Here is a 22179-nt window from a genome sequence, read left to right as displayed (position 1 = left end):
GCCTCACTCAGAAGCGTGCTCTTGGGTGGTCGAAGAGGCCTGCGTACTTTGATAGGCGTGGGTTAGCCCTTCTCAGCCATTCCAGCTGCAGCATCCTCACGCTGGCCGTGTGGAGGAGCCATGTTGCTTAACATGGGAGCCATGCTGCCTGCGTGGGTTGAATGGTCCCAGTGACGATGCACATGGTTGAATATTAGTTTCGTGTCCCCTAGCTTCCTGTGAGACCAATGGAGCCCAATTGAACACAATATTCTGCTGCATGGTACCTTCTTACTTCGCAGACTTTTCCCCGGTGCTTCCTGCCAGCAAATGGCCAGCAGCCATTGCACCCTGGAGACAAACGGCTCATCTATTCAGCCTTAGATAAAGGCACGTGGGTGGCTGTCATGGGAAGAGATTGCTAGCTTCTCTGTGTGGGGCTGCACAGGCCAGGCAGGCCTCAATGGTTCTTCAGAGTCTCCATCACCATCCATGTCTAGCTGTTACGGCTGCAAAGAAAAATTCTCAAAGCGTAACCTGAATGTGACTCAACATGCAGCGATCTCTGCCCAAGTTTGCAGAGAGCCTGAAACATTGGCTCTGAGGCACAAGCCATCCCACTGGTTTAAATGGGATGCCAATGGTGACAGCAGTGGTGACACAGACTATCTCACTGTTTAGAGCATGTAAGGAAGGAAAGGAAATACACTGGGAAGAGCTACACAGCCTCCTGCCAGTGCTCCTTTGGGTAGGTCGGACCGCTGCAGCAGGGCATGACTGAGCTGAAGGAAACGCTGCTGTTCAGACTTGGGGAGATGCTGCCTTAGGTGGTCAGGCCCCAGCCCTGGTGGGAAGCATGGTACAAGCATCCCCATTCGATACGCTGGGAATCTGGTGTGAGCAGGTCTGGGCTGGAGCAAGGTTGTGAAGGCAGGACAAGCCAATCAGGGCCGCAGGAAGGAAAACTTCAACCAAGAACTCCTGCATGAGCCTGCAGCGGGTGAGGGGAGGCGGGGTTCTGATCTCCGAAGACCCTCTGTCCAGGGAAAGCCTAGCTACCATCTAAAGACGACATGGGCGTGGATTTACCACTAGCCAGGGCCAGTCCAACAGGGGACAGAGCCCGAGCTGAGAGCATAAAGGAGCCAGCCATGCTAGGAATACCTATGAGAGAGGGATGGAGAGAGCAGCACAGCATGAGCCATTCCCATCGCACCCGCCCAGCCAGGGCACAGCACGGCCGGCACAGCTGGAGTCTGACCCAGTGCCCAACCCTCAGTTCCAGCCTGGGCTTTTTGCCAGGCACCGCCTCAGCATGCAGCACGCCTAGAAGAGGGAGAGAGCTGCCAGGTCTCTCTGGAGCAGAAGGCTGGCATGTTGCTGCCCTGCTGGGATGTTTGCTCATTGCCCTCCCCACCAGGCAGTCGGCCTCCCCTCTCACTCCTTCAGCTTCCCTCGGGGCTCCCAATGGATGGAGCGCATGCACTGCAAGGAACCTGTGCAAGGCCTCTCCACAAATGGGATGCTTCCGCCCCTCCCTGAGTCCTTGGGGCAGAGGAGGACACAGACAACGCAGAAGCCCACTGGGCACATGGGCGGACGAGGGTCAGGACTGCCACGTGTGGACAACAAAGCCCTCTACATGCACACTGCACAGCACGGGCAGCACAGCAAGCTACATGCCGCAGCCCCTCCTCTTCTGCCCTCATGCCTGCCCATTCCCCATGAACAGGGTCCTGCCTGCCCAGCGGGACCGCCTCCAGCAGGAACAGCACCCTGGCAGCCCTTGGCTTCTCCTGAGACTGCCAGCTGGTGAGAGCCAGGGACTCATCTCCCATGGTCTCATGTCAACAGCTGCACTGGCAGTGGTTTCAAGCTGCGGCGTGGAGGCAGAAGGTTGCATATCCTCATGAGCAGGCCCCTTGGGACAGCTATAGTCACCTCGACACAAGAACAGAGCAATCTGGGTGCAACCTGGCAAAGCGCTGCCCCCATTCTAGGTCTGAGTGGGGACAATAAATAAAAAAGATATCCAAGTCCTAGAACTGGAAGGGACCTTGAAAGGTCATCAAGTCCAGCCCCCTACCTTCACTAGCAGGACCAAGTACTGATTTTGCCCCAGATCCCTAAGCGGCCCTCTCAAGGACTGAACTCACAACCCTGGGTTTAGTAGGCCAATGCTCAAACCACTGAGCTATCCCTCCCATCTCCAGAAGTGGGTTTGCCATACACACCAGCCCCAGAGGAGCCACCTCACCTCAGGTGTTCACAGGTCTGGCCTTTGGCCATCACCGGACGGCATCCCGGGACATTTCAGCACTTAGTGGGATGCAGTCCCCCAGCCCCACTGGGACAGATTCCAACAGAGCAGCCAGTGGAGAGTGCATCCTGCCATGACTCTGCTAGCTGGCGCTTGGTCAGAAAGAATCCTGCCTTCTCCACCATCCCAGATCTCCCCTGGTGGCCCCTGCCTACAAACCAGAAGTGGCTCATGTCCCTGTTGAGGCGGGACAGGCCAGCACATGGGGGAAGCTGCTGCTGCTCTCCAAGCCAGTACTTCATTCAGAGGAAAAAGCATAAGGGCCCTGCCTGGTCCCAGTGGCGGACGGCTCCCGCCATACAGTACCCAAATCAAACACCACTGTGTCCTCTTGGCTCCTCCTCCACTTTCACATTTTTGCAATACCAAGCAGCATTCTTGTGAAGGACGGATGAGGGGGAGAAGAGAAGAGGAAATATAAACAGTCTTGTACAGTTACACTAGGGAACAGAAGCTTGAGAGCCTGTAGTATGTGTTACTATAAATAGACAGCCCATAGCTAGGCCAACTTTTTCAGAGCTTCCCACGGCCTCCTTGGGAATGTGGGATACAGGGGACCACTCTCCGAGCATGAAGGAAGTTTGGCTACCGAGAGTGGGAGTCAGGTACCCCCTGGGTGACCTCCACATGGGATATTACGTCAGCCGGGAGGTGGGAGGAGAGAAAATTAAACCTCTGTGCGCTGCCGAATCTTTTCTCACCAGCCCCCTTTCCTGAAGCAATCCCCAGCCAGCTGAGATCTGACATCACAGCAACCACAGGACACTCCCCGAGACCAGCTGTGACAGGAGACTTAGCAGAGCCGGATGGGCTCTCATGCAGTGGGGATTCCTGGGCGGATCCAGAGGGTCGTGGAAGGATCTCCCATGCAGAGGGCTGAATTCCCACGATCCGAGGTGTTATTTCTTTGGCTTTCTCGTTGTTTCACCACATGGGTTGTGGGAGCAGCGGCCACGCTGATGGGCCACGGCAGACTCAGCTCACTACTCCAAGACAGGCATTTGCAGTGGTCTGCTGCTTAGCAGCAGGAGCAAAGGAGCGGCTGCAGCATCCATTTGATGCTGTAGAAGAGGAGCAAAGCCCAAATGAGACGTCAAAAAAGGGATGTTTGAGAGCACAGACCGGGGAAAAGAAACCTCACAAGGAACGAATGATGCCAGTTGGGGTGCACCTTGTCAGCAGTCAGGACTCCTGGGTTGTTTCCAACCTGGTTAGCAAAGAGCATCATCTCACACCATAACCCAAATCGGAAGCAACCCTGACTGCAGCAATAAGACATTTCTCCAATGCCTTTCCTCTCACAACTTCCCAAAGCATTTTGAGCACTATTCAGGAACTTCGTCACCTACCGGTGAAACGCTGCTGCGTTTAGGGCGGAAAGCGGCCGCTGCTGAACACAGGAAGAGAAGAATACGGTTACCCCCTCGGAAATGGAGTGGCAATATAAGTGGGCAGAGGGTGATTGTCTCCTGTGAAGTTCGCTAGGCACAAGTCAGAGTGCTAGCTTCTCTGCAATACTCACCTGCGAGCAGGACTTCGTGCTGGCATTCATGGGAAAGAGGGCACCTCCTGCAGCACGCTGGCAGCCGGCTCAGTACCCACCTGGGGGAAGGGCACCACCAACTGGCTCGCCGACGGCATTTCCCGGGCTCTCTCTGGGAGAACTCTGTCACGGAGTCCCCAGGCGATGCTCTGGAACTGCTCCCCACCAAGCCAGTTAGGACTTTGGGGAGCCTCCTCTCCCTTGGAGTAGACTGTCTCCAGGGCAAGAAGCCCACGTCTTCACCTCCTGGGTCTCTCCTTGGAGCATTCAGCAACCTCTGCCCCCCGTGTGCTTCCCACAGCGAGTTCGCCCAGGTGGGATCCTGTGGAAGCCAGAGGGTCCTGCACCCCCACTTTGCAGTCAGACGTGACTCTCAGCCAGCCAGTAAAACAGAGGTTTATTTGATGACAGGAACATGGTCTAAAACAGAGCTTGTAGGTACAGAGAACGAGACCCCTCGGCCGGGTCCATTCTGGGGGGAAGTGAGCCAGACACCAATGTCTGCACTTCACTCGTCTCCAGCCAGCTCCAGACTGAAAATCACCTCCAGCCCCTGGCCTTTCCCTGGCCAGGAGGTCACCTGGATCTATTTGTCTCCAACACCTTCAGTTGGCACCTTTGCAGAGGAGGGGCCCAGGCCATCAGCTGCTAGGAGACAGTGTGTCAGGCATTTATGTGCACTGGCCCTTTGCTCTGCAGCAACCATACACCCTTATCCCAACACCTAGATACTTAAGAACTTCATAGGGGACACAAACACCACCACAGTATTCAGAGAAAACATTAAGAACATTCCCAGTTCGTCACAAACTCCCACCCCAGTTGTGAACAGTTCAAGCCCGTGCCCCAGGGAGTAGTGCTGGATCTCCTCACAGCATTCTCTGGTGTACTAGAGCTTCTCCCACTGCCCTTGGGGGAGCTATCCCTGCCCCCAACAGATTGACCTATCAGGAATGGGGTTTCACCCACCCCCCTCATTCTGCAGCTCAGCTGGTATCCGTTTCAGAGAAACCACTCTATTCTGGTCCCCTTTCCAATCGATCTGCAAGCAGAAGGATCACAGCTGGGTACAGCCTAACTGTGACAGTCAAATGTACAAAGACCCAGCTCCTCCAGGCCCTGCAGAGAATGAGAGACCCTGCCCCGGCCCAGCCCCCAGCCATCAGAGCAAGGCAACCAGCACAGGACCTGGAACTCAGTACTCCAGCCAATGCTGCATAGTCCAGCAAATCCCCCTCAACCAGCTTCACAGCAGCACTTCCTGCACCTAGCATTTCCAGCTCTAATAGCAGTTGAGGGAGCAGAGACACTCGCCCTAGGCAGGCCTCCAATCCCAAACCCAGGGGGCACAGCGCATGGGGGCAGGCTGCTGGAGTCGCGGTGAGGGGAGCAGCAGAGCCAGCAAGGGGCCACTGGAGTCACCGCTCACATAATTGCTGCCTGGGCATCAGGGGAGTGAGTGGAGAACCCAGACGGGAGGCCAGCTCCCCTCAGCCCAGCTGCCTTTGCCAGGAGGCTTATTTCCGTTTACTGACAGTCCTTTAGAAACAGCAGCTCGGTGACGTGCACAGCAGGCCCTCTGCCCTAGTGAGCCACTGCCTGGCATCTGCCTGCTTCCTGAGGCCATCGGGGGTGCCAGCTTCAAAGCAGAGGGCTGCCAAAGCCCTGCACTCCAGAGGGAGCAACCTCCGTGCTGAGAACTGCTCCCTGAACTCCTCAGGCTCCCCAGCGAGGAGGGACGGAGACACTTGTCTGCCTCTGAAACACGTTTGGGACACACTCTAGGCAGTGCATATTAGTACTAGAGACTCACCCTCAACCCCCAGGGTCAGGTCATCATGTGTGTGTTTCCCCTTTTGGGCTGGGGAGTGGGGATGGTCAGAGTCCCTCCATACATGATGGCAGCCTTCTCTTTACTGCTCTAACCATGGGGCTCCTCCAGTGGTTGGTAGGGGGACCTGGGCCCATCCACTACTCCACGTCCCGGCTCAGGGGCCCTCCGGTCACCAGCCCAGGGCTGGAATGTCCCAGCTTGCTTCTATTCCCTGGAATCGTCTCCTACCTTCCTGGCTTCCCCCCTCTCTGGGTTCACCAACTTCCCAACTCCCTTCTCCCAGGCAGTGGCCATGGCCTGCCCTCTGTAGTCCTCAACACACCTCTGCCCTCTCAGGGAGTGATGGGAGTCTGCTACCCTGCAGCCTCTTCTGTTCCCAGCATCCTGATTTATACAGGCTCCACTTGTCCCTGCCCCGCTGAGCCTCGTGTCTAAATCCCTGCTTGTCTCCTCCTCCAGGCACAGCCAGGGCAGTTAACTGGCTCACTTAGTCATCTTCACCCCCCACCATACACCCCCAGCACCAGCACTCTCCTTCCCCCTACCCCCGGTACACCCACATTACCGCAGCAGAGAGCCTGGCACAAGTGTTACAAAGACAGAAGATCTAGCCAGTTCCGTGGACACACCGAGAGCTTGGAAAGGGCATTTCCTGGTGTGGCCTGTGTTCTCGACTTCCTTGTCTGCCATGATGCAGTGCCCCCTCCCCCCACCTCCAAGCAGAGAGGGAAAGTTACCATCTCCTACCATCCCGTGTCTCCACCTTTCCTGTTCCCAAGCTTCTGCCAATGGCTCCTGGGGCATCTTGTACAAGGGCAAGGAAAGCGCTTGAGCTCCAGCACCCTGCCACCTGCCCATGCCTCAATTTCTCTCTGTACCAGGCCCCCAGGACCAGTGATTCACCTCCAGGTCATGACAGAGGGAAGCAGAGCTGGCTTGGAGGCTCACTTTCACCTAGTAGCCCCCAGTTCTGACCCCTGCCTCCCTGGCCAGGGTATAGAGCCAGCACACAGAGCTAGGGGGAGGAGAGGTACATAGTGCTCAACAGCCACCAGGGCATGGCTCTGGAGGAGGCTGCCCCAGCTGCCCACGGCCTTAGGGAGTGCTGCTGGGCCTTGGTGCCTGGGGAGGGGAGAGGCAGTTTGGGGGAGGGGAGGAGAAGCTGGGAAAGGATTGAGGAGATTGACAGACGCTGGGTGTTTGCTCCCAGGACGCGTCACACGCACCTCCCCACGCCCCCACTCCCAGCATCGCCCCCACCCAAGGGAAGTTTCTCATGAGAAGACGCTGCATTCTTGCATATCCCACACGGGCCATGCTTGCTGGCTTCCCAGTGAGGCTCATTAACACAGCCTCGTCCCCGCTCCCTAATCGAAGCCAGGTGTCGGCCAGATGCACAGCTGGGGCCACTCAGTACTTGGGCAGCACATGAGTGAATGAGTGAGTGGGCGAGCGAAGGGGAACAGGGCTGGGTTCCTTTACCACACCCCCGCTCAGCTCACAGCAGCTTTCCCCAGCAAGCCTCCCCCACTCACCAGCCAGGGGACTGGAGTAGGGGGCAGGGCTCTGTTTGCACCAGCAGGGCCCTTTGCAGAGTCATTTCAAGGGAGCACACAAGCTTGTCCTATCCCTAAGCTAGGTGGAAACGTCACTAGCTCCTGCACTCAGAGCGGTGCTTGGCCCGGCCTCACGCCTAGGGCAAAGCAGGCCCACTGCCTTCCACTGAGAAATCACAGCCCCAGAGCAGGGCCACCCGCTTCCTGGGGCATCTCCCAGTGTCTCCCTACCTCCACCCTGCTCCCTACTCTGATCTAAGTGTACCTCCTCTTCTACCAAAAAGCAGGAGACCCAAGGCCTGGGGACAGCAGACATCGAGGGTCTGGTGGTGGCATACAGAGGGGGCGAGACAACAGAGAGCGTGGCCCTGAAGAGGCACCTTCCAGGACAGCTGAACTCACTCTCCTGGTTGCTTTGCTGTGGCTCCCAGCCCCTCCCTCCCTGGCGTCACAATGCTGGGAGCCAGATTCTGCCCAAGCAGGAGCTGTTCCTCACAGCTAGCCAGGTGCCTGGTCCTAGTGGCCATGCCCTCACAGCCACCCAGGGCTGCCTGCAAGCTGCTGTGGCACTCCAGCCATTCCCTGCTGTCAGGCTAGCACTTGTGTTAGCACTGTGGGAGGCAGGTCACCAGGTCATGCATACCCCCTGCCCCGGCTTACACTAGCTCTTGCACTGCGGAGGGCAAGGTCAGCAAGAGGGAAGTACTGGCGACTCCCAGTGCTGGCACCCCCACACCCCCAACTGGTTACATTAGAGCAGCCCAAGGTACAGGAGCTGTATTTGAATGTCCTTCCCAGCGTGCCCATGCAACCCGCCTCTAGGCCTGCAGGTGCCTCAGCACCAGTCTAGGCTCCACAGCAGGGTACACCCTCGCATGCAAGCCAGCAAGGATCCCCTCAGAACACCCCCCCCTGCAGACACACCTGGCAGGTACAGAGCTGGCACTGTCATGCTGCTGTGTAAAGGGAACACAGCCTCCGAGCCCCTGCCAGCTCAGAGCATGGCTCTTTTCCAAGGACTCCCCCTTCACTCGCTTCATCCAGCCCCATGGCCTGCCCTGGAAATGACCTATACCCAACTCTTCAGAGCAGGAGCCCCCGCCCCACAGACATACCCAGCCAGTCATTCCAACACCAGGCGCTGGCACTGGGGAGCTCCAGGGAAGCATCTTATACCGCGCCCCTTCATCCAACACCTGACAGCCAGCACTGCGGCACCATCTGAGGGGAGGTGTCACTGCATTGCGTGCTGTGCCACTGAGAGTGCCATATTCATGTGCTGGGAAGAGAGGGACCCCTGGCACCCTGCTGCTGCAGGGTTGATCAGCCCACACCAAGTGCCAGGCTGGTGCTTTCCTTCAGGGTTCTGCCCCAGAGAATTGCTGGGGCACCCAGTGCTAACCAGGGGAGAAGGGGTGGGAGTTGCATGTGCAATGAGAGAAGGGCGTTAACGAGCGTTTGAGGACACATCCCCATCCCTGCACCATCAGCTCCCAGGCTGAGACCAGGAGACGCCATTTCTCTGCATAGACCTTCCTTAACCAATACAGAAATGATGGAATTTCCAGTAGGCCTGCTGCCCCCCAAACACAGTTCTCCTTGGCACAGCACAACAGGCAGGAGCCAGTCCTGGCTCGGTCCTGCTTAGTGCCATGGACCAGCACAGACCAATTCACTTTGAAACATGGCAGAGGCACTCAAGCTGGAGCAGAATGGAAGGGTTAAAGCAGAGAGGCAGGGCCTCGGTGGCAGCACACTCAGAGCACTGCACAAAGAAGGGAGAGAGTAGAGCAAGGAGGAAGGGACGTGGGCAGGGGAATGAGAAGAGCAGAGCAAGTCTGGGGACAGGAAGGCAAGGGAAGGGGGTCCACAGCAAGTGCTGACAGCCAAGCAGTCATGGCATCATGGTTGGTGAGAACTGGACCCTAGAGAGGGGATGGGTAATTGGGCGGCATTGAAGGAGAGTACAGAACAGGCTAGCAGAGGAGTCAGAAGCTGCCACTAGAGCAGAGATGCGAGCAATGGAGGCACAAGCCTGACAGCCAGTCGCAGCGGGGTCAAAGAAAGGAAAGCAGCGCCCTAAGATAGCAACAGGCACTTTGTGACCCAGGTACACAAGGGCAGCAGGGAAGACAGGCTGTCTAGCCTTGCAGGGAAAGAGACGGGCTGAAGCAGAATGCAGGACACGAGAACTTCCCCACAGGCAGATTTGGGTCCTTGGAGCACTCCAGGGATGGAAGCTGGGGCCGGAGCAGGAGCTGATCAAGTCAGGCCAGGGAGACAATGGGGCTGCAGGGACTGGTACAGGCAGGCATCATCACCATGGAGGGGCTGGCTCAGATTAGCAAGGAGAAAGCCCAGAGAGAGAAACACTGAGGGAGGATATAGGTTTAAAGCATTAATTAATGGCTCTTTATTGGCCAGCAATTTCCCAGCACAGCCACCTTAACCTGGCCAGAGCCTGCAGGGAGCACGGCTGGCAGGAGCAGACGCAGTCCCAGCCCATGGTTACCATGGCAGCCTGCATTCTGCTATTTCTAACTTGATTTCCAGACCATCACACTACCAACAACCCCACCTAGCTTCTGTCAACAGCTAGGCAGTGCAGAGGACAGCATGGGGAAGGGGCACTGTCCCGAGGACCATGGCAGAGCAGACACAGGGGGCTTGGTGCTTCACCATCCTGCTATCAGCCTCTCGCTGCTTGGCTCTCTCCATCCAAGCACGTTCTGGAGTCAGAACCTAAACAGCGTAGGGGTAGCTCTTCCCTGCTGCCAACTCAGCAGACACTGACAGCTAGCGTGCTAGAGATCCTCAAACAGTGATCTGGGGGTGGGACGTCCATCCCCATCCAGTGGCATCTCGCCGATGCCTTGCCAGTGAGCTCAGCTTGGCTATTTCCCAGTGCACCACTGGCCCAGCAGGGCTGCGACAGTTCCTGTTCTCATCCCTCTGTTGATTAGCTGAAGAATTGGTGAGCAGCATTCCAAGTGGATCCCCCCAAACAGGGAAGAAGGGGTGCAGTGACTGTGGTTCTTTGCGATATGTCCCTCTGGGAACTCTACTTCAGGGGCATCTGCACCTCTCAAGCCCTGGATCGGAGATTTTCAGCATCCATTCAACCCGCACATGCGGCCTGTGCCTCCGCGTGCTGGACACCGAGACTACATCGGGGTGTATGGGCGAACCCTCAGTTCTTTCTTCATCCAAACGTTGTCCAAAAGCAGAGGGGAAGGAGGTTGGGTCATGGAGCACCCACAAGGAGACATCTCGAGGAACCGCAGTTATGGCACAGAGCAAGTAACCCTTCAAGCAGTGTCCTTGTGGGTGCTCCCCTGCAGCTACCTCCTGAGCAGTACCCCAGACGGAGGAGGCTGCTTCAGAATAGAGTCCAGAACTGAAGACTGTGCTGCAGAACCAAGTGCCACATGGGACCTGACAGCATGGATCAGAGAGTAAGGTTTTGAAGCCCACAGAGCAGCCTCACAGATCTCAGATACTGATGCATTGTTCAGCGATACTGTAGGTGTTGCCACTGGGCAGGATGAATGTGCTATCACTCTTTGCAGGGGCGGGGTGAATCCCTGCAGTTCATAACATATGATAATACTCCCAGATATCTGCCTCTATAGTCTCAGAGCAGAGATCAAAGATCCCGTGGAGCTATCCATGAAGGAAATGAAAGGCCTATGTGGCTTCCTAAGTTGCTTAGTCCTATCTAAGAATAAAGCCAATGCCCTTCTAACATCCAGGGTATGCAGACAGGATTCCTGCTGAGAAGTATGGGCTTTGGGGAAAACACAGGTAGGTGAATGGATTGACTAAGGTGGAACTCTCACAGAACCTTAGGCAAGAATTTAGGCTGTGGATGTAAAGAGACCTTGTCCTTAAAGAACACCATGGGGGAGGAGGGGCAGGGAATCTACCAACAAGGGTCCAAACTCCCTGATCCTATGGGCCAAAGTGATGGCTACTAAAAAGGTTATCTTCATAGATAAATGAAACAGAGAACAGCTTGCCACAGGTTCAAATGAAAGTCTCAAAAGGTAACTGAGTACAAGGTTGAGGTCCCAGGTTGCAGTAGGATCTCTAACCTACAGGGAGAGATGCTCCAAACCCTTAATAAAGCTAGACAGTACTGGGTGAGAATCCTTCTACTGGAGGAGGAAAGGCATATATTGTGGCCAAATAGGCCTTAACTGAACTAACTGATAACCCGTTTCTTCAGATCCAGCGGATAATCCAGGATGGCTGGAAGGGGCACCAAACCAGGCACAAGGCAGTGACAACGTTTCCATTTCCCCAGGGAAGTAGTGCGGGTTGATCTATTTCTAGAATTCATTAATGCTGGTTGTACTTCTGGAGAGCAGGAGTCTAATCCTATGAGCCCTTGAGGAGCCACACCCTGAGGTGAAGAACTGCTATCCTGGGATGAAATGCACAACCCACATCCTGTGACAGGAGCTTGAGTGACAGTTGGACATACCAGTGAAGCAGGTGAGGATACCAAGCTTGTCTCAGCCAGGTTAGTACTAAGGACAACTCTGGCTCTGTCCTGTCTGATCTTGTTCATCACTCTCAGGCCATGTCTACATCTAAAATTTTGCAGCGCTGGTTGTTACAGCTGTATTAGTACAGCTGTATAGGGCCAGCGCTGCAGAGTGGCCACACTTACAGCAACCAGCGCTGCAAGTGGTGTTAGATGTGGCCACACTGCAGCGCTGTTGGGCGGCTTCAAGGGGGGTTCGGGGAACGCGAGAGCAAACCGGGAAAGGAGACCAGCTTCGCTGCGGTTTGCTCTCGCGTTCCCCGAACCACCCTGCAAACCACAGGGAAGGAGACCTGCTTGCTCGGGGGTTCGGGGAACGAGAGAGCAAACCGGGAAAGGAGACCAGCTTCGCCGCGGTTTGCTCTCGCGTTCCCCGAACCACCCTGCAAACCGCAGGGAAGGAGACCTGCTTGCTCGGGGAACGCGAGAGCAAACCGCGGCGAAGCTGGTCTCCTTTCCCGGTTTGCTCTCACGTTCCCCGAACCACCCAGCAAACCGCAGGGAACGAGACCTGCTTGCTCGGGGGTTCGGGGAATGAGACAGCAAACCGGGAAAGGAGACCAGCTTCGCGGCGGTTTGCTCTCGCGTTCCCCGAACCACCCTGCAAACCGCAGGGAAGGAGACCTGCTTGCTCAGGGTTCCGGGAACGAGAGAGCAAGCCGGGAAAGGAGACCAGCTTGATTACCAGAGGCTTCCTCCTTCCACGGAGGTCAAGAAAAGCGCTGGTAAGTGTCTACATTGGATTACCAGCGCTGGATCACCAACGCTGGATCCTCTACACCCGAGACAAAACGGGAGTACGGCCAGCGCTGCAAACAGGGAGTTGCAGCGCTGGTGATGCCCTGCAGATGTGTACACCTTCAAAGTTGCAGCGCTGTAACTCCCTCACCAGCGCTGCAACTTTCTGATGTAGACAAGCCCTGAGTATCAGCAGTGTTGGAGGAAACTCATAGAACAGACCCTTCTTCCAAGATCAAAGAAAGGTCTCTCCCAATGAGTGGTGGCTCAGACCCCCCTTTCAGCAGAAAAGAGGGCATTTCCCATTGCTGGAGGTGGCCAAGAGACCCACCTCTGCCGGTCCCCATCTTTGGGGCATGCTGTGGAGAACTTGGATGTCTAGCCCCTTCATAGTCTTGTGAGAAGTGTCTGTGGAAGACATTGGCTGTGGTGTTGTGAGTATCTGGGAGGCTGTAGAACTGATAAATGAAATTGTTTTTAATTGTTCACTTTATTAAAGTAACTTCTGTTCACCATTCACTACACTTGCCTACACTAACTTCTGTTCACTGTTTGCCATCCACTACACTTGTCTGTATTGTAACTTCTGTTCACTGTTTGCCATAGCGTAATTCAAACCCCATTTTAAAATGCTCACTCCATTTTGTAAAAACTGGCTCCAACCTTCATTTTTGCGAACCCTGCTGTAATCTTATTAGTTTAAATGTGACTGAGGTATGTATGGATGATGGAATCAATCTCCAGCCCCAGCCTGTCCTGATGAAATAGAGTTCAATCTCCACCAGCAGAAGATGCAGATAACAGCCCTAACAAAGTAAGAAGAGTCTACCCTTAAAAAAAAAAAAAAAAAAAAAAAAAAAAAAAAAAAAAAAAAGGTACAAACAGAAGGAAGATCAAAGCCAGGTCCCAGGCTGAAAGTCACGCTTGCAATTGACAGGTGATCAATCACCAAACCCAGAGGCAGTGACACAGCAAGACCTATAGACTCTGGATTCAAACTAAAGCCTACAAAAAGGATGGGTGAGATGGAAGACTTTGGAGGGTAACATTCTGCTGCCAACATGGAAGGGCATCGGTGCAGGCCCAACAGAGACCCAGCTCGTCCTTGTGCCTGACTTTCCTGGCCAGTTAGCCGCCACAAGCTACGAACCCAAGCTGCAAAATCAAGCCCTGGACTCAAGCTATGTCCAGGACTGGTAACTATGCAGCAGCTACAGAACATCTGATGGGTGTGTGTGGTGTGTATATATATAAGGATTAAGATTTTAGTTATTGGTCATAAATCAGATTATCATAATAAATGTGGCATCTTTGTCTTGCCCCCTGAAAAGATCCTGCGTAGTTTTGTCTGTACAACAAGGCAGACCGCTGAAATTTAGATCATCAGTCCCATAGTTTCATGGCTTCAGCCACAGGGTGGGGGGATCTTGCTCCTCACTGTCTGTTGACACAGAACATGCGAGATTTATTGCCTGTCATGACCCTTATTGATTTGCCCCCAATGAGGGGTTGGAAACAAAGGCAAGCATTCCTGACAGCCCTGAACTCCAACAGATAGATGTGGAGACTGGTTTCCTGAATTGTCCATCTGCCCTGAGCTGTGAGGGGACTGAGGTAGGCTCCCTATCCCAACAGCGACGCGTCTGTTGTTAAAGTCATTGATTCATCTGTCCAAGGCATATGCCAGGAGAACAGGTAGTTCTGAGCCAGCCCTGGAGGCAGGGGAGGTTTAGCCTTGCAGGATTGGTCACAAAGTTGCAAGCTGTCATGTGCCCTAGCAGCTGAAGACAGTGATCTATTTTGGTTTGAGGGTTCCCCTGAATTGCCGATACTAGACCTGACAAGGTTACAAATCTGTCTAAAGGAAAGTAGGCTCTGATAGTCAATGAGCCCAAATACATCCTATAAATAGTATCTTCTATACAGGGATTAACATGGACTTCTTTATGTTCATGTGCAGACCTGACTCCTGGGACAGAGCGAGGGCCATCTGGGAGGAACACAGCACTGCTTTGGCGGAGAAACTCTTGCATAGGTGCTGGCTCGGTGGATGCTCCAGCCCTGGAGCACCCACCAGCATCTCCCCTATCAGCTCTTTGCCACCAGCAGGCCCTGCAGATCAGTGCCTCTCCCTCCCTCATTGTGCCTCCCACCTGCCGCGATCAGCAGTTTCGCAGCATGCAGGCAGGAGGCTGGGAGGAGCAAGAACTCAGTGCCTTCAGGGGAGGGGGCAGACCTGGGCAGGAAGAGGTGGGGAGTGGGTTGGGCCTTGGGGGAAGAGGTAGAATGGGGAAAGGCCTGGGGTGGAGCTGCGGATTGAGCCCCCTCAGCACTTTGAAAAGTCGGTGCCTGTGAGCCCTTGATTAGCAAGTGGGACGAAGTGGGACTGTTCTTAATGTTTCCTCTGAATACTGTGTGAGTGCCTCACTTTCCCCTATGCATTTCTTAAGTCTCCAGCATGCATAAATGGCTGACACACTGTCTCCTGGCAACAGGTGGCTGGGGCCCTTTCCCCCGTGCAAGGGGATGGCTAAAGGCGAACAAAGATCAGGTGACCTCCTGGCCCGGGAAAGAGACAAAGGCCAGAAACGAGGGGCTGGAGGGGGTTTCAGTTTGGAGCTGGCTGGGGTCAGGAAGTGAGGGCAGACGGGGTTGTCTGGCTTGCTGGGCCCCAGAATAGACATGGCTGAGGGGTCCCATTCTCTGTACCTTCCAGCTCTGTTTTAGACTGTGTTCCTGTCATCTAATAAACCTCTGTTTTACTGACTGGCTAAAAGTCACATCTGACTGCAAAGTGGAAGTGCATGCAGGACCCTCTGGCTTCCCCAGGACCCCGCCTGGGCAGATCTGCTGCAGGAAGCATGTGGAGGAGCATATGCTGAATGCTCCATGTTCAGACCCAGGAAGGTGAAGCCGTGTGAGCTTCTTGCCCTGAAGACAGTCTGCTCCAAGGGAGAGGAGGCTCCTCAAAGTCCTGACTGGCTTTGTGGGGAGCATTTCCAGAGCATCGCCCAGGGACTCCATGACAGCAAGTCATCGAGGTACGGGAAGACTAGGATTGCTTCTTGTCAGAGGGAAGCCACCACTACCACCAGGACCTTTAAGAACACCCTTGGGGCTGAGGAAAGGCTGAAGGGAAGCACTTGGCATTGGAAATGATCTTGGCCTATAATGTTGGAAAGAGGCCAGGTGAACTCCAAAGTGGTGAGGGGAGGTGGGCTAATGGGTACAACTATAAATCCAGAGGTGCAAGGGGATTTGAATTCTCAACCAACCCATCAAAACTACTCCTTCCAAGATGGCTGGGTGGTTGTGGAGGACATTTGGGTGACCCTCTTTCCCTAAACTCAATGTCTTGTCGGGAGTGGAAGGGGGAAAAAAAGTCAGTGGATATATGGAACCCAGAAAGCTGAGCAGGATGTAATCACTGGGCAGTCTATGACCTACTGAATTGTTTCTTATTTGTAGGTGTAGCTATGTCTGGGGATAATAAAGTAGCCCTAGAGTCCATTAGAGTGTGCAAGGACTCATCCTCTGAACAGCAGGGCCCGGGGCAGACTCTCAGCCACAATAAACCAAGCCCCTCTCTAGGTAGATGCACTGGTTCCTTCCCTTGACTGTTCCCACCTACACCCCCAGCGGGAAGATCGGCAAATCCAAACCAAACTCTAAGCTTGGAATCTGGAGACCTAGGGCGCTCACGGTTGGTCTTCCTGCATTTGAAACTGAGACAGTAAGATGTGGCTGCTCTGGAAGCTTGCTGGGGGAAGGCTGGCATTTGGTGGAATGAGGATAATCAGGGGGATACAGTAATACAAGGGTACCAAATACCCAGGAACAACAGAGTAGGTCATGCTAACGGGGGAGTGGCACTACAGGTTTAGAAAAAGCAGTCAAATAAGGAGAAAATCTTAAATGAATCAGCTCAATAGAATCTCTGATAGCTCTGTGGGCAGCAGGAGGGGGTGTCAGTCCATCACCTGCACCACAGTGGTTGACAGCTCCATGGTGTCTGGGGGTTCTGGGGCTGGTGGCTCAGCATGCCAGGTCCCCACCCCTGCTGCCCAAGGGGGCTCTGGGGCTGGTGGTGCCAGGGCCCGCAAAGCCCGTGGTGGCTCAGAGCTCCAGGACCCCTGGTGGCTGACAGCTCCGGCCTCCCACACTGGGGCTGAAACAGAAAATTTCATGGAGGTCTCTGAAAGTCATAGAATCCATGACCTCCATGACAATCTTATCCTTAATTAGGGGGGATTTCAGCTATCCCCATATTTACTGGGAACATGTCACCTCAAGATAGGATGCAGAGACAAAGTTTCTAGACAGCATTAATGGCTGCTTCTTGGAGCAGCAAGTCCTTGAACCCTCAAGGGGAGAGGCCATTCTGGATTTAGTGCTAAGTGACGCACAGGATCTGGTCCAAGAAGTAACCGTAGCTGAACAGCTCAGTAATAGTGACCTTACTGTAATTAAATGTAACATGCTTGTAGGGGGGAAATGCCAAAAAAAAAAGCCACCACTGTTGCATTTAACTTTAAAAAAAAAGGGGATTACACAAGAATGAGAACGCTAGTTAGATGGAAACTAAAAAGCGCAGTCACAAGGGTACAGTGACTGGAAATTACTTAAAAACACACCCCAAGTGAAGCTCAGACTAAACATATATCCCAAATTGAAAACACCAGGAGGACCAAAAGAGGGTCACCATGGCTAAAGAGCAGAGTAATGGTGGCCATTAGATGCAAAGAGGCATCCGTTACAATTTGGAAGTCAAATCCTACTGAGGAAAATAGGAAGGGGCACAAACTCTGGCAAGTAAAATGTAAAAGTATAAGTATGAATTTGAGAAGCAACTTGCTAACGATGCACAGACTAACAGTAATTTTTTTAAGTTCATCAGAAGCAGTTCGCCAAGTGGGCAGCTAGGCCACTAGATGACACAGGAGTTAAAGGAGCGCTCAGTGAAGACAAGGCCATTGCAGAGAAGTTGAACGAATTCTTTCCATCGGTCTTCATTGCAGAGAAGGTGAGGGAGATACCAACATCAGATCCATTCTTTTTGGGTAACAAATCTGAAGTACTGTCCAAAATTGATATGTCAATAGAAGAGGTTTTAGAACAAATTGATTAACAGTAAAAAGTCACCAGGACCAGATGGTATCACCCAAGAGTTCTGAAGAGTTCTCAAATATGAAAAGGCAGAACTACTAATTGTTCTGGAAATTACCATAACCATGAAATCAGCCTCTGTAGCAGGTGACTGGATGGTAACTAATGTGATGCCAATTTTTTTAAAAGGGCTTCAGAGGTGATCCTGGCAATTAGAGGCTGGTAAACCTAACTTCAGTACAGGGCAAACTTATAGGAACTATAGTAAACAGAATTATCAGATTCAGATAAACCTGATTTGTTGGGAAAGAGTCTTTTTGTAAAAAGGGAAATTATGCCACACCAATCTATTAGAATTCTCTGAGGGGATCAAAAACATGTGGATAAGGGTGATCGAGTCAATTTATTGTATACTTGGATTTCGAGAAAGCCTTTGAGGAGGTCCTTCACCAAAGGCTCTTAAGGAAACTAAGAAGCCATGGGATAAGAGGGAAGGTCCTCTCATGGATCAGAAGCTGGTTGGAAGACAGGAAACAAAGGCTTGGAGTAAATGATCAGTTTTCACAATGGAGAGAGGTGAACAGAGGGGTCTCCCAGGAATCTGTACTGGCACTGGTACTGTTCGATGTATTCATTAATGATCTGGAAAAGGAGGTGAACAATGAAGCAGCAAAGTTGGCAGACAATGCAAAATTATTCAATATCGTTAAGTTCCAAGCAGACTTCAAGGAGTTACAGAGGGAATCTTACACAACTGGGCAACAAAATGACAGATGAAATTCAGTGTAGATGATGCACATTGAAAAAAATAATCAACTACGCATATAAAATGATGGGGTTTAAATTAGTGGTTATCACTCAAGAAAGATCTAGGAGACACCCGTGGATAGTTCTCTGAAAACTTCCACATAGTGTACAGCAGGGTTAAAAAGACTAACTGTATATTAAGAACTAGTAGGAAAAGGATTAATAAAACAGAAAATATAATGCCATTATATAAACCTCTGATGCGCTCACACCTTGAATACTGTGTCCAGTTCTACTTGTTCCATCTCAAAAAGGATATAGTAGAACTGGAAAAGGTTCAGAGAAGGGCAAGAAAGATTATCAAGGCTCTCATAGGAGAATAAAAGATCAGGACTGTTCATCTTAGAAAAGAGACTATAGTTCCTCTCCTCCTGCCCTCTAGTGCTGAGGGGACAGACACACATAGCAGAAATCCACCACCACAGCTGGCACCAGGGTGCTGACAGCCTCAGCAGAAAGATCAGCTCAGAGACTGAACTCCTACCCCACCTCGACCCCCGGAGCGGACCTGAAGGTCAACGGAGAGGCACCTTGTTGAGGGACGTTCACGTCGCCCTAGCCCATACTATCCCTGTCCTAGGGAAAGACAGAGGCGCCTCGGCTGCAGGGCTGCCAGTCAGGCGCCAACATTCCATGTGGTCACAGCCCGAATCCCTGGCTTCTTGTTTGCACTGGCCAGATTGCTTCTTCTTTAATTTAAAAACAGTCAGTTTAGCGAGACAGTCCTGAGTAACTGCAGTACCCAGGCTCTAAGAGGAAAGGCTGTGACCATTCTATGCCATGAAGGATCAGAACATGCCTATGGCGTCAGAGGTCCGGAGCCTCCGGATATTAGCATCACAAGTTTTGCATCAGATTTTAAGTTACATCCTGCCCCTATTTCTGTCACATCAGTGGTTCCAGCTGACCTGGAAAACTCATTGCACTGGTGCCTTGGTAGCTGCCATGCAAACTGGGTCATGTTAAAAGACAGAGCGCAGCAACCCACTACTTTCCACAGCGGCCCTGAGATGACACCATTTCATAGCAGTTCTGGGCCACAGGAGAAGAAGCCCTTCCAAGTAACCCAGACACTCCAGCAACAGGAAAATCAGATTTTATTCCTCTTGGCTAACTAAATCCTGTGCAAACTCTCAGGATTTATGGCATTTTAAAGGTTTTCCCTTCAGCACAATATAATATGTGGCATTTCTAGAAGACTAAACAGCTTCATTAGTTATGAGCGAGACTGGATTATGGCTGCAACTCAGCGTTTCTTGGTAACTGCCAAGAAGGTGCATGTTTCTCTTGGCAACCCTGAACACAGATGAGGGGCTTGCACTGGACACAAACATAGATGGACCAGACGGCAGAGGAGGCAAACTGCCTACTTTCAACAACCATCATCATTCACACAATATTTTTAATAACTCAGCTAGACGGGGTCCACCCTCTCTGGGAGACTCGTCTGGAACTTGCCGAGCTCAACCCTTGCTAACGTGCCATTATACAACCAGACAGGGGCTCGCAGAGAATAAATAGGGGGCGCTCTGGAGTAGCACAGAGTTGCACACCAGCAGGGAGAGACTCAGTGCTTTGCAGCAGTGTTGGGAGTATACCTGGAGCAGTGGGAGGCAAAGATGCAGTTCAAAAAGTGAACATTTACCATTCCAGATTGTGTTAGCTGCTCCACTTCCCCACGAAGGCACTGTGCATATAGCCACCCCAGGGGAGAGAGGGACTGTGTACAAGCCAGGCCTACGCAAGATGCTTTGATTGGCACCCGAGCAATGTGTGATAAAAGGCAGTCAGGGCTTAAAACACAACAGTGGTGCAGCTGTAGCAGTGTAGCATAGACACGGTGAGGATGCATTCTGCTGTCAGCATACTTTAATCCACCTCCCCAAGAGGTGTCCACATCAGGGGTCAGGTCAGTATACCATCGTCCCTCGGGGGGTGGATCTTTCCCACCCCAAGAGACATAGCTATAGCTATGTACATTCAGAGTGTTGCTGAAAATCTTATTCCCTGCGTGCCCTTCATCCTGGGAGACCCCACCTCCCTCGCAGCTGAGCATAGCCACCTTAGTGTTGGAACATAACCATGGCTGCAGAGGGGAGGCAGGCTAGTGCAACAAATGGAAAAGAAGTCAGGCCAGGACCCTGGAGCTAACACTTCTGACGTGCAGGAAGGATGCTCTGGGATAGGTGATAGCCCCAGGTGGTCAGAGTTAAGGCTCTTCCAGCATCGGCGAGTCCTCTAGCACCATGCTGGTGCACCGGTTCAATAGCCACGATGGAACAGCACCACTTGCTGAATCAGAGACACCATTTCCTGCAGCAGCCTGGGTTTTCTGTCAGTGGCACCCATCCAAATTCTGACCAGGCCTCACCATACTTAGCCTATGCCACCTGATGAGAACAGCTCAAGGGGGGCATGGCTGTATGACCCAGCTGGTTCAGATAGCACTCGGGGCCACCCCATGGGATGACCCAGCCAGCAAGGGATAGGAACCTGGTGGAAACTGATCACTCAGCCCCAAAAGGGAGGGAGGTCCCGCACCTCCTGACAGCCAGCCAGCCTTCTGACTAGTCCCAGGGAGAAGACCGCAGGCTTGTGCGTGAGCGGCGTCTCCACCGCCTCCCACAGAAAGGTCTGAGCAGCTGAAGCAATTTCTTGAGACAGGCTGAAGGATGGGGCAAGGGCGACTGGCTACCAGCACAGCACTGAGAAGGCCAGCCCATACTGCCTTGTCCCAGCTAGCTGACACCCAGGCGCCCCAGGCTCACCTCTACTCAGCCCCTCATGTGCGGGCTACTGGCAAGCACTCTGAACAGCCAGTGGCCCTTTAACCACCAAGGCCAGGTGGCATGGCTCTCGACTCTGCAGCGAGAGGCTGCATTTCACTGCACTCTGGCCAATAATGCATAGTTAATCCCCATTCCTGCAATGGGGAGGGGTACAGGAGAGGGAGTTCTGTCCACTGCCAGCACCTGGACAGAAACCCAGCAGAGCAGACTGTCAGCTCCTGGCACACAGGCCTCTAGTGCTGGTGCTGAAGAGCAATCTCCACTGGCTGCAAGTGGTATTACTGCAGCGAGTTCTTGACAGGCCACAGCCATGAGGCTGGCGATGAGCTTAACTGGCACAACCCACCGTCCGTTTGATGCCATGCGTGACTGGGGAGACCGCACCAGCCGATGTCTTACCTGCACACCTCCCACAACAAAAAGCGAGGCCTAACATACAATGGTAGAGCTGCAGCATGAGCAGTTGGAGGGTGTGGACGCTGGAAGTCCTGGAAGGAAACACAGGCTGGGCACACAGAGGAAGCCACTACTTCTTTCCCCTCCTCAATGCTTCCTATAACTCAAGCCATCCCAGGGAGTAGAGGGTCCTCAGCTTCCCAGAAGCCACAAGAGACCTTAAATAGGGCTGTTTAAACTCCATGTTGAATGCAGCTCCGACCCCATTATTTATTTTCTAATCACTGCGTTTGCTGAGTCGCTCTGAGCTGGTCAGTCAAAACTCAATGGCATTGAAGCTATTTCATTCAGCTGCTGGAAAAACCTGGAGGCAAACAACCCATGTGGGAGCCACCTCCCTCCCCGCTGGAGCTGGGGCTGCTGATAGGCCCCGACCAGTCGCTTTGAATTCACAGAATACCAGGATCAGGATGAAAGGGGACTGTAGATTGGAAGCAGGTGTCCCACACTGAAGTCTTCACGGCCTAAAAGCTTCCCCATGCTCTGTGCAGAGAGCCTTGGG

General features: G+C 53.1%; 1 protein-coding gene across 2 annotated transcripts in view; it reads right to left on the bottom strand.

The window, feature by feature from the left end:
* Window positions 1-22179, bottom strand: part of LOC115658449 (mitochondrial import inner membrane translocase subunit TIM16-like) — a 204141-nt gene that overhangs the window by 149404 nt on the left and 32558 nt on the right. The window lies entirely within an intron of this gene.

Source organism: Gopherus evgoodei, chromosome 10 (assembly GCF_007399415.2).
Source record: "Gopherus evgoodei ecotype Sinaloan lineage chromosome 10, rGopEvg1_v1.p, whole genome shotgun sequence".
NCBI classification, from domain to species: Eukaryota; Metazoa; Chordata; order Testudines; family Testudinidae; genus Gopherus; species Gopherus evgoodei.
This window is presented reverse-complemented; position numbering and strand designations above follow the sequence as displayed.